This window comes from Hirundo rustica, chromosome 5 (genome assembly GCF_015227805.2).
Source record: "Hirundo rustica isolate bHirRus1 chromosome 5, bHirRus1.pri.v3, whole genome shotgun sequence".
In the NCBI taxonomy this organism is placed as follows: Eukaryota; Metazoa; Chordata; class Aves; order Passeriformes; family Hirundinidae; genus Hirundo; species Hirundo rustica.
In genome coordinates this window covers 57,892,931-57,908,966 of record NC_053454.1, presented here as the reverse complement: position 1 = coordinate 57,908,966, position 16,036 = coordinate 57,892,931, and the positions used below count along the sequence as shown (strand labels likewise).

Sequence of the window (16,036 nt, the reverse complement as noted above, 5' to 3'; positions counted from 1 at the left end):
CCTGCTACGCCTAGGTTTTGACATTAAGAATATTGCTTTTGATATTTTCAGCATTAAAAACCACTTTATGCTTTGGTTCCATTTTACTCCCAGTCAGAAAGATCAGAAAAAGCTCAAGTCACACAGTGAGAAACTTTATCCACTGAATGAGACATTATCCATTCCACCAGACTACAAATCAAAGAGTATCTCTTAGGCTGCTTAAAAATTCATTTTAAAATCTGATCCTGATTGTACTTTTATGGTAATTTCATACCATCAATCATCCTTTTACCTTTAGTCTCTAGGTCCACTGCTTTCCCCATAGATCTCATTCTCTCTACCTCATTATAATTCTTTAGGTGAGAAAACAGGGTAAGAAACCTTAACAGAAAATGAGAGAAAGATGTAAATTTCTTGAGAAAAGTCAGGTTCACTAAGAAGCACAGCTAATGATATGTTCTGATCTAGGATTTTTTTTCTTAAATTAAAAGATGGAAGGGGATAGAATAAAGTGAAAAAACACATTTGCCATGCAAATAATGCGTTTGTAATCTGCATTCTAACTCAACAATATCATTTGTACAACCAGGCTGTCAAAATATCTTCTTAGATGGGGTTCCTTAAAAAAATAAAGAAAAAGAATAAGATAAAGATTTTTGGATCTCCACAGAACTTTTCCTAATTAAGTGCTGAACTTCCTAGAATTCTGTACTTTCCATTACTAATGAGGCTGAGAGATCTTTACTAATACTATAGATTATGTGAATTGTGGTAATTAGGAAACGGAACTAACTGAGGAGTGCTAGAAACATACTGATCAAAACCCCTTTCTTACACCTAAAATTTAAGCTACAAAATTATGTAAAATGAACATAAAACCTTGTTGGTGTGTTCAGCAGTGGTGGTACCTTCATAGGCTGATCACAGGAAGGGAAAGCTGCTCTGTGTTGTTCCACCAGTTCTTTGTGGCAGCTACAATCCTTGGAAATCGTCAAAATCTGGTCTACTTGCAGTGGCTTCTACAAGAGCTGTACTTTCCCAGAAGTCAGTATTGTCGTTCCACTCTTTTCGTTTGAATCCTGGCCATAATGAAAAGCCTTTTTTACAGCATTGGGAGATATGAGAAATAATGAAACCACTGTTCGAGACATCTGGGCTGGAAGAAAAACTATTGTTAATCACAAGGGAAAAGCAGGATTTTTCCAGTACTGTGAGCTCGTCCATGTTACAGTTCCTAACGTCTTTAACAAAATGTAGCCATAAACCACTGAATTCTGGTAATAGCAATAATTCCTCCAAAATGGTTTGTTACCAGCAGTTAGTGACCAGTTTCTTAGTTAATGGCCTGAGGGGAAAGGCTTTAAAAAAGCTGTATGCACTGTTTCCTCTCAGGCAATTCAACTGGCTGCATCAAACTGTATTTTCATTGAGCTTCCTAACATTTGTACTCTGATAAAATTCTAGTCAGGGAAGGGAATGTGGTGGTGGTGGAGTATGTCATCACTCTACTTTGTAAGAGAAACACTGAAAAAAAAAAAAAGCTATCTAGTGCCTTCCGAATCTGAATGGTGTTAGGACTTGGTTCTGATGATAATAATAAATGCTAAAGTCTTCAAATATCATGCAAAATTAAGATTAATTTGCAACTTTATCTGAAGAAAGATGAAAGAGTCTTCAGCTTTATGATATGATCCATTGCCCTTGAAACAATCAGGGAATACAAGAAAAAATATCAAGTGCTTTCGTGCAAAATCAAAATGCTAATCTGAAATGCTCATTTATTTTCATAAACTGAGTAAAAATAGTGCCTTATTTGGAGGAGTATCACACTCTACCATGATATTTCATAATATTAAAAAGTTAATAAAACATGAGTATAGGAGGGCACATAAAGCAATTAATATACACTTTTCATTTGTATTTTTCTGAGTTAATACATTGTTTCATAAAGTGTTCCCAACTATGTCACTGATGTACTGACTTACACAAGTGGGATTGTTTTTTGAAAATATACATGCTTTATCCATACTTTATAAAAAAACATTTTCAGTAGATGAAAATATTGTATGGCACAGTGCTCTATTAAAAGGCAAAACAAGAATATTCCTTCACTATTTTAGTTGTGTAACAAGCTGTAAGTCAGTCAAATCCATAAACAGCCCGACGCTGATTCCTCTGCCTGCTCCACAACTCACTGGGCTTAAATGGCATCCCTTCGTTTTTTGCTCACATGGGTAAAAAAACTCATTAATCAGAAAGTTTTTCCCAAGTATGGCAATGAAGTCAAAGGAATGATTGGCATTACACAGAACACTCTGTAACATACACACAGGAATATAGGCTCTCATTAGGCACAGCATATTAAAAAAACCCAAAACAAAATACTGTACATCTTGCCTTGCGCTATATAGGAAGCAGGAATGACAGGGAAAAGAACCACATGTAGGGAAGTGGGGGTGAAAGGAGAGAATTTGAGGGTTCTGGAATCCAAGCAGGAATAGAAGGAATCAGTTCTGGGGAACTCTGACAACCTGCCTTCCTGCTTTGGGGAAGGGCTGTAGATGGCAGAATCCCAAGGGAAGCTGCTTTTGTGCAGGACACTGGAGTAAGGGTTTGTTGGGACAGAATTACTCCATTTGTGCACGGCCTGTGCGAGGCCCTTGAGCAGCTGGTGCTATTACCCAGCCACATCACATGTGGTAAGGCTTAGCGAATCTGGCTTTTTCATGAATCTTGCCTTTATTAAAGTGAAATTGGAGCATTTTTTTGCTGTCAGATCCCAGTCCAAGTCTCTCTACCACCCACCACAGAGAGAATCCTATTCCCAGTAATTTAGGAACTGTTATAAGGACTAGACTAATTTCACAAAACTATCAGAGGTTTAAAATGGCATTCTTGTTCTGAGGTGGGCTCATTCTAATCGTGTCATCCAACCATAAAGTCAACTGAATTATGGAGAGTAGAATGACCTACACCACAGCCAAATATTTAAAAATAAACCGACATGGTGCTCATTGGAAACACACCATTCACGCTGTTATGTCACTCATAGAGCATCTTAAGTAAATAAATAATGGTAATAAACAGCATTAAAAAGTACCAAAATGTAATGATTAGGTAGCAACCCTGGAATTTTGGAATAGTTATGTGGAAACAGGAAAAGAACAAAGAAAACTAGCAAGAAGTGGAGAGATGGGCTTATGATTTGAGAGCAGAGACAAAGGTTGTCTTGGGAAGGAAAGGCTGAATACACTTAGGAAAGGCCCTAATCAAGGAAAACACTTATTTTAAAGAGTAGACTTTATGTCACTTTTACAATTTACAATTACAAGCTGAAACATTGTTCTTTAATAACAAAATAGTAACTGCCCCATTTTTTTTCTTTTTTTGTTTGTGTGTTTTCTGTGTGTGTGATATATAAAGGGTGCTTGAAAACCTTTTGGTTTTGGGGTTTTCATGGCCTTCTTGATGCTCAAAATATCAGCTGTTAATTCCGGTTTTGCTGGAGGACATTTTTGCAGATGTACCTCCTCTACCTTAATTGAACTGATAAGAGAGAAGGGACTGAACATTTAATAATACATTCTTCCTTCAAAAAATTAATGAAACAAGAGTATGAAACATTAATGGAATTACTTCATATTAAACTATCCAGAGAAAGTGCTAAACATAAAGGGCCTCATCATTGAGCTGATGGTATAGGTTAAGTGCTCTGTTTGCATGGAAGGGGATTGGAGGAATCTGGGCTCCCCTGGACATTGTTTCATCTCCCGCCCCTACAAGGGGCTGAGCTGTTACATCCACTTGTCTGAGGCCAGGCAAGGTTTCAAAACACCAAACTGAAGAGCTGAGGGACACCTCAGTTCAAAAGCTGAGCAGAGGAAAGAAAAGACAGTGGACTAGAAGCAAGAGAAAGAGGTGAGAGGGAAGAAAGGCACTTTCTTGGCATCAGAGCTGGCTTGGTGCTGTCTGATTTGAATATTTTGGAAGCAGAATTATTTCAATTTGGATCATCTCTGTTAAAAATAAAACAGTTGGTGTTCATGTTGAGTACAAAGTCACCCAAAAGCTCTGGCATTTCTCTTTTGGCTGTAGAAATCTTAGAGCCATTGTAAAATCCTGATTCTGCTATGACTTTGAATGCAGCAGCATTGGTTTCACACTGAGCTGACAACAGAAGATATCTGATGTAGGAAAAGTTCCTACCTCTGAGAGCCTCCACAGAAAGAGTTGGACTTCGTAATAGCAGCTTGATTTCTAGACAATTTTCTCACACTGATGATGGAGCAACAGCTGATGACTGAAGTTGGAACTTGAAGAATTTGCAGCTGGTGGCTTCTGTGTTTAACAGTGTTGTGGTAATTTACGAACTGCACGTTTTAAGGTTACTTCTTCAGAGCATTTTGTCATTAGGATGACTGTATTCCTTACCAGTTGTTTTGCAGGAAGTTGTTAGCTCAGGAAGACTGGCAGACAAGTGCCCTGCTGGTGCCAAAGCAGTGATTATTTGCTTACTTGTTCCTGTCATTCTCCAAAGAACTCTCAACTTGTTTCACTTTCCAATGTTTTATTTAAATCTCAGTGAGATAATGGAGCATGGGAAAAGATCTCCTATTTCATGGCTGAGCCCACTTTCAAATCTGCAGGCTCAAACAGAATTGCATAGTGTTATGTGACCCGTTGCACTGCCTGTTCTGTCAAAGCTTTGGCCACATCCTGCCCAAGTGGTCAGTGATGAAGAGATCTCTGCCATGATTTCTGGATTAGAAATGATGTGAAAATACTGCTCTTCCATTAAGAAAAAAATAAAAAATAAAAAATAAACAGAGAAACTCCTCATGCTAATACATTTGTGACAAATATTATTTTCCCGGATGACATTTGTACAGTTGGTCTATAGGAAATGTCAGCCAAAGGAAAAAAAATTCTGCATTAATCTGCATTCTGAAAGACTTCTCATTATTTCTCACCCAAACTAGGAGCTTACTAAATAACAAAATAGAATGCAAATAATTAAATAATGCAATTAAGCTCATATAAAGTTTGAGCTGTCCAGAAATAGCAGGGGAAAATTGCACACCATATTTGAAGGGGTATACATGATATATAAGTGTATATATAATTCAATTAAGGAAAATGGGTGTATTGATTTTATGCACGCTTTATATTCTTATCACTGAAATAATGTAGTTAAAAAAAAAAAAACAAAACAAACAAAAAACAAACAAACAAACAAAAACCCCACAAGATAAATTAAGGTAATCCTGTGCTATGGAACAAGGTACAGTGATGAGTTCAATGGAATCTGTCAGAGGTCATCTTTACGGATTTTTTCAAAACAATTTTCTGTATGGGAACTGCAGTGGGGACAAAAAGGAAAGTTCAAAAATATCTCCAATGAATGAGATTTTAAAAATTAATGAAGGGGACTTAATTTTTTAAGCAGATTAGGTTACACCTAATGTTTACAAGAAATTATTTCTCAAATTTGTGTTCTGAAAAGGGAGGCAATGAGCAATCATTCCTTGACAATTTTCTTCATATTAGTACTGATTATAGCAGCCCTCAGTTACTCCTCTTTTAACAACTCTTTCTAGTTTATGCCAGCCTTTCTCTTACAGAAACTCTTCCCCATCCTCAATTATCTCAACGATTATGCACAGATCCAAGGACAGACCCTCGGGGAGGATGTCATGGAGAACAGGGGAACTCTGTACACAGTTCTAGTCCCCTAAAAAAGGAGGAATGCCAACTATGCCTGTCCAGTCCAGCCTTGCCTTGGGAATATAAACTGTGTGATTTCATAAATGTGCTGGTCCATAAACTGAGGCACAGTCTGGCACCTTACAGAGTCTTAGTGCAATTTTACTAACAAGACAAATGACTGTAATTAAAGGGATTTTTCTTTATATTTTATTTTAACAAGGAAGGTTGAGAAAGTTCCTGATAGCAAAATCAATAAGTGTCCTAGGGCAAGAAGAAACATTCTTTTGACTATCTTAAAAGCAAACCAATTTAAGCTTAGAGCAGGGAAGAAAAGATACCCAGTTCAAGAGGTTAAACTCATCCCTCTGGGGACAAGGAGATGTGTGACCTGCATGGCCACGTAGAGGGAAGAGTCCTTATAGTTTGGAAACAAACAAAAAAAAGTAATTGCACAGCAGCTATTGACAGAACATAGTAAGTAACATTGTGTAAATAATTTCAAATTAATTAGACAACATCTGCATGTGGGCAAGCAGCATTTACCTAAATATTAGAGGCCCTTTCTTAAGTCCAAACAGTCATAAAACACCAAGAAATGAGTCTGGGGCAAATGCCTTTTATGTAGCTGAGAATTTACGAATAATTATTTTAAGTTAATAAAATCAGTCAAGCTAAAAATTCAGATAATTTTATATTGAATCCTTAGTCTATTGAACAAGTAAACATAAATGAAACTCAGTACAATTGCAGGAATTAGTAATAGAGAGAATATCTAAGGAAGGAGAAATCAGCTCTTTTGCTAACCCGCTATAGTTAATGAGAAATAGTCTTAATTTTAAATAATTTGAAGGGTGTTTGACACCACAGTAAGGAGCAATCAAGTAATGAGACACAATTTTCTCTGCCTTCCAAGTGGTCCCTCTTTATCTTCAGTATCCTGCTCAGATTCGCTAGTCAGATCCTATTTTCAACCAATCCCTTATATCCTGTTGGTCTTCAGCCTCCTGAGAGTATTTTTATTCTACCCCAACATTAATAGTTTAGACAGAGCACTTGGGAAGTCATATTAAATTGTAATTTGTTTCTTCTTAATTTGTTATATTGTTGACATGCCAAAAGAAAGTTGGAAGTTACTTACAGGTATTTAAAAAGTGATTTATCTTTTCAACATACAAAAAGGCACCACTAGCAATGAAAACTTCTCCTTTATGTACCAAATCACGAGCAACACGCCCAGGACATTTTAGACATCTCAGGAAAGGGCTTCAAAAGTCCCTGCTCTACAAAGACTATGAGAGTCTGACATAGAGAGTGATCTCCGCTGAGAAGAGCAGCAAAAGCGCTGCTTGTAATCGTGAAGGCAACTTTGCTCATAAAAACAAGTAAAGCAGAAGGCACTGAAGTTACTCACATGGAGTTGCAAAGGTCCAGGTGTGCGTGTGATCCACACCCCCAGTAGCTCCTCTGCTCCGCAGCAATGTCAATAACAGACAGTCTGTCCTATATGTCTGAGAATCCACAGAAGAAAATGCTCTTGACAAGCAGTGCCCTGGGAGTTACTTTGCTTTCAAGAGGCTGACTGCATTCTTTGTGCTTTTGGCAGCATCACTAAAAAAAAAAAAAAAAAAAAAGGCAAAAAAAGGCAAAAAAAGGCAAAAAAAGGCAAAAAAAAGGCAAAAAAAGGCAAAAAAAGAAAAAGAAAAAAAAAAAGAAGAGGGGCATGATCTTGGATCTCAGTTTTGTTATCTATTGTTGGAAATTTATTTTTGAAACCAAAAGAATACAGTCTTGCCTGTGCTGGACAGGAACTACAATGATAAAAGATCAAAAACTTATTTGGGCTGGTAAACTGAGCCAACACAGTATGGAAGTTAAAGAGGAAACATCGACAGAAACCATGCTTTTAGACATTAGATTTTTGAGATAGGGCATGTCTTAGTGTAAAAGAAATTTAACATACTTTTCCATCAAGTTTTTTAAAATAATTGTTAAGTTCTCTGTGCATATTTTGGGGTAAATTCAAAATTTAACTCAAATTTGAAAAGCATAAATAGCTTGTTTCTGTGATATGTCTCCTCCCTCCTTTTTTTTCTTTTTATCTGTTTCTCCTGTTGACAAAAAGTCAACAACTTTCAGTGTAGTATTTTTCTAGTGTCACAAATGTGACCTTGATCACCCCTTTTTCTGTTAAGTCTTCAGAACCTTCTTGTCACAGCCAGCCATATTTTCCAGAATAATACTAAACAGCTTGAGAATTTATTCAGTCTTCAGTGCTAACTGTATCTTTTTGTGCTCCCTATGATCAATCTGTCTTGAGTGCTGCTTTACCCCGGTGTATTGTTTTCTTTCCTGCCCATATTTCTGAACAAGTCTATTTAGATAGTCTGTTTCATCAATTTTAACATCAAACTCTATCATTACCTGTTTTGCCTTAAAAAAAAAAAAAAAAAAAAAAAAAAAAAAAAAAAAAAAAAAAAACTTTGTGGAATCCCGTAACATCCTAACTTCAGAGCCGCTGTCTACCTAGTAAAAAAAAGACACAACTTCATTATCATGTGTCAGCATCCCTGGTTAGCTAAACCCAGCTAGCTCTGGAAACAATAGCCCAACAAAGGAGGGGGCAGCACGAGCTGCGTGAGGCAGGAGTGCACAGGATCCTTTTCCCAGGATCCTTGAAAACCCTGCTCTTGGCCGTGCAAAGCCAGCACAGCCCTTGATCTGACCACACAAAATGAGGAACTGTTCCTTCATGAGGGCCTTATTCAGTGTTCTAGACTGGAAACTTCTTTCTTCCTGCTTGTACTTAAGTCATGCTCTGTCTCTGCCACTGCAGATCCCACCTGTTCTGAAACAAAAGCACAAGCTTATGAGTGTTACTTTTGTTAATATTTTTTTTTTGTCCCAAAATAACACAGTGCAGTATCATAATTTTTTACTAAAGCATTTTCTGCACTGTTTAGGTAACGTCACTTATTTATCCTCATAAGAGGATAAATTTACCTGCCGAATCAGGCAGGAACAGATGTCCTCGCTTTATGGTAACCTTTCTCTCACCTATACAAAGGCACACGACATCTCAGTGCAGAATTATGACACAGTCTTCCCTGTCTGGATGTTTCCTCCTCACTCTTCTATACTGGTTTACAGTTGCAAATAGTTCTATGTAGTCTGTTCCCTTTTTCAAAGCCAGACACGGTTCTGTGGTTGAGTACTAAGCTTTTTCCTTTTTTCCTTTTTTTTTTAAAGTTGACTATATGTTGCTGCATTTTAAAGTGCTATTCAAATCTGGAACACAATACATTGATGAGCTGCTAGACTTAATATGTGCATATAAAACCACATATATATTTATATATGCTAATCCATTTAGAACATGTATTTAGGAAATGTATTATTAATTATGATCTCAATAATGGCAAAACAACTAAAAATCAGTGCACTATGAATAATTCTGAAACTAAAGATATTCTATTTCCTGAAAATATTGGTTAACAGGCATGAACTTTGAAACATCTGTCTTCCTGACTTTCCTTATTTAGAGAATAATTCTGAAAATCTCATTGGTTTCATTTTTTTTCTATTTCCATCTCATGATACAATAAGTGAAAGGAGGTTATAGGACATATTCTCAGCTTGTAAAAAATGGCATGGCCAAGTGAGAGATCCTTTATGCTAGCTGAGAATCCAGCCCCACATTTCTAAACATTACTCATTTACTATTTAAAATGTATTTTTAATTTAAAGAGCATATGCCAATGAAATTTGGTCCATATACACAGGAAGATGTGAAGCATGCTGCCTGTAATTAGAAAAATGAAGGTCAGATTAACACCTAATATTTGTTTTTGCTAAGATAATTTATGTTCCTTCTAGACAAAAGAAATGCAAATTATTTCTTATCTGCGCTTTAGAATGGAGCCTCATACAATGCTACATGGGAGTTATTTTTTGCAGTAGAATTCTTGAAAGAAAGTGTGTAGGGAATTCACTGAAGAGGAGATGCTGCCATACTGTGTTGAAGGCTGAAATACTCAAGTTAAGAAGGAGCTGTGTGTAGCGTTCACAAAGTAGTGGTGAGGGGACAAATCACATGTAATAAGTCCAAAAAAATGTCTTGGCAATTGGGAATAAATGAGTCAAAGCTGAGAGTAAGTTTTAAACACAGAGAAGCATCCAAATATGCAGAGAAGAAAATCATACTGAAGGTTGGACTGATTTCAGTGACAAAAGATGTAAAACTACAGAACCCAAAATAACCTATTTAGCGACTAAATGTGGAGAATGTTTATGCAAGACCAAGTTAAACTTCCGAGTAGGTTCAATTTTCGGAATTACTGTTAAGTAAATATCTAAAGCCTGGCGAAGGAAGTTGCACTACTTAGGAAAGGCAAGTTTAGTGACAGCTTTCGAGCCAGGGCACAACTTCCTTCCACACAGAACAGGATTCTAACTGGGATCTCATTCAAGATCTTGGACTAAAAGGGTTCCATCAGTGTCACATTATTGCACTCTTATAAGTGACCTTTAGCTTAGCTAATCTCACCCCTGGTGAGAAAGGACTGTGTCTGCATTTGCCATCTTGTCCCATTTCCTCTGATGCTCCTGCAGTTAATATTTGGGCGTGGGATTTGTAGGGCTTTCTTTGACTTTACCCCTGGCAAAACAGGTCTGAAGAACTGGGCTGAGCAGCTACTGCTTTTCAGCTTCAAATCTGGCTACTGAGTTTGGGTGTTTACTGGAAGGTTTTTTATCAGTGTCATACTTTTAAAGTTTTAAATCTAACTCCCCTACCAGCCATAACTGATCATGTTCTATAGCAAATAACTTATATGGGGGCATGAAGTTTATTTGCCACACCAAAATCTTATGGGGGATTCCTAAAGATAAATCCTCTGTTCTCCTATAAGTCTACTGCTCTGCTGGATTTTCCTTCTGGGAAAGAATTCCTTTTTCCAGCATCAGTTACTCCTTTATCTCAGCTCTTGCAATGCTGTACAGAAAAGGTCAGCTCCAAGCAACACTACTGTGTGTCATTCTCTCGACCTAGTGCTGGATCTCTCTTCTCATCTCTGCTGGACGCAGCAGTGCTGGTTTCTCTTCTTTCTGAAGTGGCTTAGGAAGAGCATTCTTCTCCATTTCAGAGTCTGCTGCTTTCCTCCCTTTTTATTTGGGAAAGAATAAAGCATAAACATCAGCACCTTCTTCTAACACAGCACCAATTCCCTGGCACCCAAACAAATAAATCAAAGCCACCACTGCTAATGTTTTTTTGCAACAGAGATGATATATGCTAAAAGGATACTTTGTGTTCCCCTCCCTTAAGAGAAATGCCAGATAAACGTCTTACTCTGTTTAAATGGTGCCTGACTGAAGATCTTTAACATGTGGAATAGAAAAAGCAGTAAGAAAATAGTTCCTTTATCAGGATATTCCCACCTGGCTGTTCAAACCTAGCTGAGAATGGAAAGTCTGTTTACATGTTATATCTGCCCTGGACATTTCACCATCACCTTCATAAATGCCAGGCACTGTACTTGGCAACTCTGAGTAAATACAACATATCCAGTTGTATTTACCTGCATTTCCACTCTCCTTTTCTCACACAATACCCAGCCTGGCAGCGGTTTTCCTCTTTTTTCTCTCCAGAGGTTTATTCAACGTTTCTAATAACTTACCTTTTTCCACTAATACTAATTATTCTTCTTTTTCACATTCTAACTAATACCTTTAAACCTTTCATCCTTCCTCCTCCACACTTCCTGATGTTTCTTCACTAACCATTCATATTTCTTTGAACTACTTCTTTCCTGTCAGAAGTTTATTCTCCTTCTACTTCTCTTTCGATCTTTTTCTCAATGTCCATCTTTATTTCAATACATGTCTTTTTCTGAAAAGTCATCCTCAGTTTCACATACGTCCTTTTCCAAAGGATTTTTAATTCCTAAAGTGATATCCTTGCTCTTCCTAATGGTAAGTTTCAGGTCAGGTCAAAGCACTGATGAATGAATGTCTACAAATTTGCACAAAAAGTACAGTTTGTTACAGTGGATCTTTTCAGGCTTTTAGGTCCCTTCTTGCTTTAAAAGTTTACTTTACTGTATTTTACTCTATCACCATGGAGAGGTTTAGCATGAATTGACAATAGTGGATGAAAAGGGAAATGTGGTGGTTTCAGGCAGATTTTGGGAGAAACCCTCCCACGGGGCCCCCCTCCCCTCCTCCAACTGGTTCGGGAAAAAAGATTTCCTCAGAGAGAAGTGGAAAAAACCTGTTTATTAAACAGGCAAAGCACTCCCGGCACAATACCCGATGACAAGAGCTTCGTGCCGCTTACGGAGGGATAACAAACTTAAAGAAAGTCTCCTCGAGGGTCGTTACTGTGCTCCACCGCTCCGTCTCCGCTGGTGCTGGGAGAAAAGGAGATGTGCAGGGCTGGTCTTGGTGGGGTGGGTCCCCGGTGGAGGCCCCCGGTGCTTCCCCAGGTCCTTAGTCCGGAGAGGTTGGAACAGTTCCGAGGAGAGGACAAAAAAAGCAAAAAGGAAGGAAAAAAGGACAAAAAAAGAAAAAGAAAAAAAAAGCAAAAAGCTTCAGCTATTCTACAGCGTCTAACTACGCTAGCACTAAACTAACTAACTGCCGGGGAAAAAACAACAGAGCTTCTTTCGTCTTGCCGTGTTCCAACTCCCCCGCTTCAAGGTCACTCCGATGAGCAGGGTTTTCCTGGGGAAAAACAAACCGCGCTTGCCCTCCCCCCTGCACCCAACAGACGATTGGGGATACACAGTCACCCCAGGACAGGAAATTACGAAGTGCATCAGCAATGGTTTCCTATCTTACACAGCCCTGTCCAAGATTATCTACACAAAGCAATCTGGGCATTTTCTCCCCACTAATAATTACCAGCATCTGACCTGTACAATCAGAGAACAAACTAGCCACTTTAAATTTCACCACTTAAATTTCATTTACTAGCCATGAGAACCTATTCTGCTTTTTTAAGATTAGATGAGTCAGTTTTATAGTTGGTGTTTTTGTAATGCAACAAAATTCTAGTCAAAGTAAGCACAGAACAAGGTGAAGACACGGTATCACAGAAGAAGGAGCCTTCTACCTCAATGAATAATTCATTTGTGAGCCATGGAGGCCGTAAAAATCTGAGAATAATAAAGAAATATAATCTGCAGCACAAAGCTTGGGAGTACTGAGTGGGGGTTACTCACTCGAGCCCAAAGACAGTGATAAGTTTGGTTCTGGCTACCCTGCCGAAAGCTCCAGGATTATGTTAATATAATAAAAGCTGTGATCAGACCCCTTCAACCTCAGGTGCAGAGAAAACGCTGCGGCAGAAAAGCAGCTGTCAATTGTTTCAAAAACAACCGAAGAAAATAAGTACAACACGTTGCTAATCCAAACTGATGAGAAGAATGTAGAAAATTAAGAGACCTTTACTCCAAAAAGATCTTCAGTAGCTGGAGGCAATGAGTGCAGGAAATTTACTGTGGGCTATAATAATTGCTGCCTGCCCTGGGAAACAGCATCAAGGCCAGAGCAGTCATGGCTCCATGCAAGCACATCCTCTAATTATTGAAAAACCTGTGTAGAGTCTCAATGTTAATCAGTCTCTCAGAGACTTCAGCTTTATGTAGTTAGTGCAGATTTATGGCATTTTTCTTTTCTTGTTATTAAAACTGATATTTCACATGGAAGAAACCATCTCCAGACAACTGTTAAAATGCAAAGTTTCAGCCATAAAAGAGAACTGCAGAATTATTCTGAGACTATTCCACAGAGAACCCAAACAAGAAGGGTAAGAAACAAAACATCAAAGACACACGGAAAAATGGAAAAAATGAGACTTTAAAATATTAACTAAAGACGCAACAGTTGGCCTATAGATTCAAGAGGTTATAGTGTAATTAATTAAGTGCTTGTTACAATTAGGGAAATAAACAGTGCATATGCTAATGCAACATGAATAATACATAACTATAAAAAAGTAAAACAAATTGAGAGGTTTGTACAGTCACATTACCGGAGTAATTTGCATTACTGTATCAATGATGTACTTAAAAAACAAACACAGAACTTAAAAAATCTATTGCAAGGCCAGAGTTTGCTTCCTTTCACGAGTGCTGCAATAATAGTACAATGCACAAATTCTGATTATTCCGCTGAGATGATTTTATATTATATTTTGGTTCCTAAAGTTGCTGGAGCAACTTTGAAACATTATACACAGTGGTCTTGGACAAATAAAAAGTTTAATCCATACTTCAGATTTTCTACCAGCCGGGTCTGCAGATTTCTGGAAAATAAAGTGGGAAAAGTTGTGTGTCTCAAGATCTTTTCTCTTACTGTTACATATTACATCAATCCCTACTTTCCAGAAGTACCTGCCACTTCATAAATAGACAAACTCTGGGAGAGTTCACAGAAATGAAACCATAAAAATGGTTAACTTCTATGTAACTGACAAGATTTGAGAAGGGCTGGGGGTGGGGAGGGCAATAGACGTGTTATTCACACCTCATTTGGTTGTCATCGTTCTGAAAAATATGAAATAACAGATCTGATTTGTCTACAAGTTTTAATTTACTGGTGATGGCTCACTGTGCTCTTCATTGGCCTAAATTAGCATCAAAATAATCTTTCTGGAAAGATGTGCATAAATACTGCATAAAACCTGACCATAGATTGTACTCATAACCCAAAAGAGGCACATTTATTCTGTCTAGAAAAAGACTGTGCAAGATACCCAATTATCTATATGGGAACAGGAAGTTCAAAAGATGTAACTGGAATAAGCAGTGGGAATGCCTGAATCAGAGCACAGGACTGGAATCAAAAAAGGAGATGCAAACTGACACCTGACATCAGCTCTTTATTCCACTTAAGATGCTAATACTTGAAAAGAAAATAAGGACTAAAATACCACGGTTATATGTGCAGGAAAGATGCAGAATCATTTGAAGTACAAAAAATTGTATGCAAAAGCAAGCAATGTGTTCAAGAATTCTCTTATCAGAGTAGAAAGCTCTTAGATGTGAAGACATCTGGGACATTATTTTAGACTAACTTGCAGCTGTAACCTTAACTATGGTCGTATGATAATTTAAATCGTGTCGTGCCCTCAAAAGCAAATCACAGCTGCAGATTTTATTGCCTGATTTACTCTGAAGCTGCCATCAGTTACAACAATGAAAATGCATTAAAGCATTTGAGTGTTTTATCTTCTATAAAGATTATGACCTAGTCCTACTCGCCACCAGAATAAATATTTCTCATCTCAAGATTGAACTTGAACAAACACCAACTAATCCTAGGAGGGAAAACATGCAGTGGGATCAGTATTTTATTCCCGGAATGACATTTGAAAAAAGTATCCTCATGTGAAGTTGTTACCAATGCAACAAATAACTGCAATACTTGTGGCAAGAGCAAATAGAAATAACGGGGCAGAGTGGAAAGCTGTGTGTGCTGCTGTGTTTGTGAGCCAGGCTGTGCTGGCTTTGGCTGCGGCAGAGTTTATATTCCTCCCAGTGGCTGGCATGGATCTGTACTTTGGATTTGTGCTGAACACGGGGCTGATATTGTGCAGATGTTTTCTATTGCAAGGGGGTGTGGGAAGGTGGGAAGAGACACAGCCAGGACAGGTGACCCCAGCTGAGCAAAGGGATGCTCCAGACCATGTGACATCATGCTCAGTGGATAAACTGGGGGAGGAAACAAGGAAGCGGGGGATGTTTGGAATGATGATATTTGTCTTCCCAAGTCACCTGTGACCTGTGATGGGTCCCCGCGCTCCTGGAGATTACTGAATCTCCCTGCCCATGGAAAGCAGGAAATTAATTCCTTGTTTTGCTCTTTGCTTTTTTTGTGGGTTTTGCTTTCCCTGTTAAACTGTCTATCTCAACCCATGAGTTTTCCAACTTTTACCTTTCCAATTCTTTCCTCAGGCCTGCTGGTGGGGGAGTGAGCAGGGGGCTGCCTGGGGCTGAGTTGCTGGCTGTGGTTAAACGATGACACAGGTAAAAGCATTTAGACCCATTATTGCTAATTAGGAATTGTAACTCAGATGTCTATCAATGAATAAAAGCACTCTGTAATACTCGATGATTTGCATTTAGCATTTTAGATCCACATATTCCTACTAGTGTGAAGTTCTGTTTTGCAGCATTAGCTACCACTTTCTGCCTTAGTAATAAGATCCACATCCAGAAAAATCTGATATCTTCCTCACTCATTTAAAATAACATGCTGAAATGCAACTGTATGCAGATTATATACATATAGACAGAGAGGTCGAGATTTTTATACTTGTTTCTCTATCTGCATAATTGTATCCTTG

The 16,036-nt window shown here is 38.1% G+C and overlaps 1 long non-coding RNA gene across 1 annotated transcript in view; it reads left to right on the top strand.

The window, feature by feature from the left end:
* LOC131378554 (uncharacterized) overlaps positions 1 to 15,694 on the top strand; it is a 177,145-nt gene extending 161,451 nt beyond the window's left edge. The window contains exon 3 of the long non-coding RNA XR_009207845.1: positions 15,645 to 15,694. This is a non-coding gene — a long non-coding RNA (uncharacterized LOC131378554). The remainder of the gene's footprint in view (positions 1 to 15,644) is intronic.
* The last annotated feature ends 342 nt before the right edge of the window (positions 15,695 to 16,036 follow it).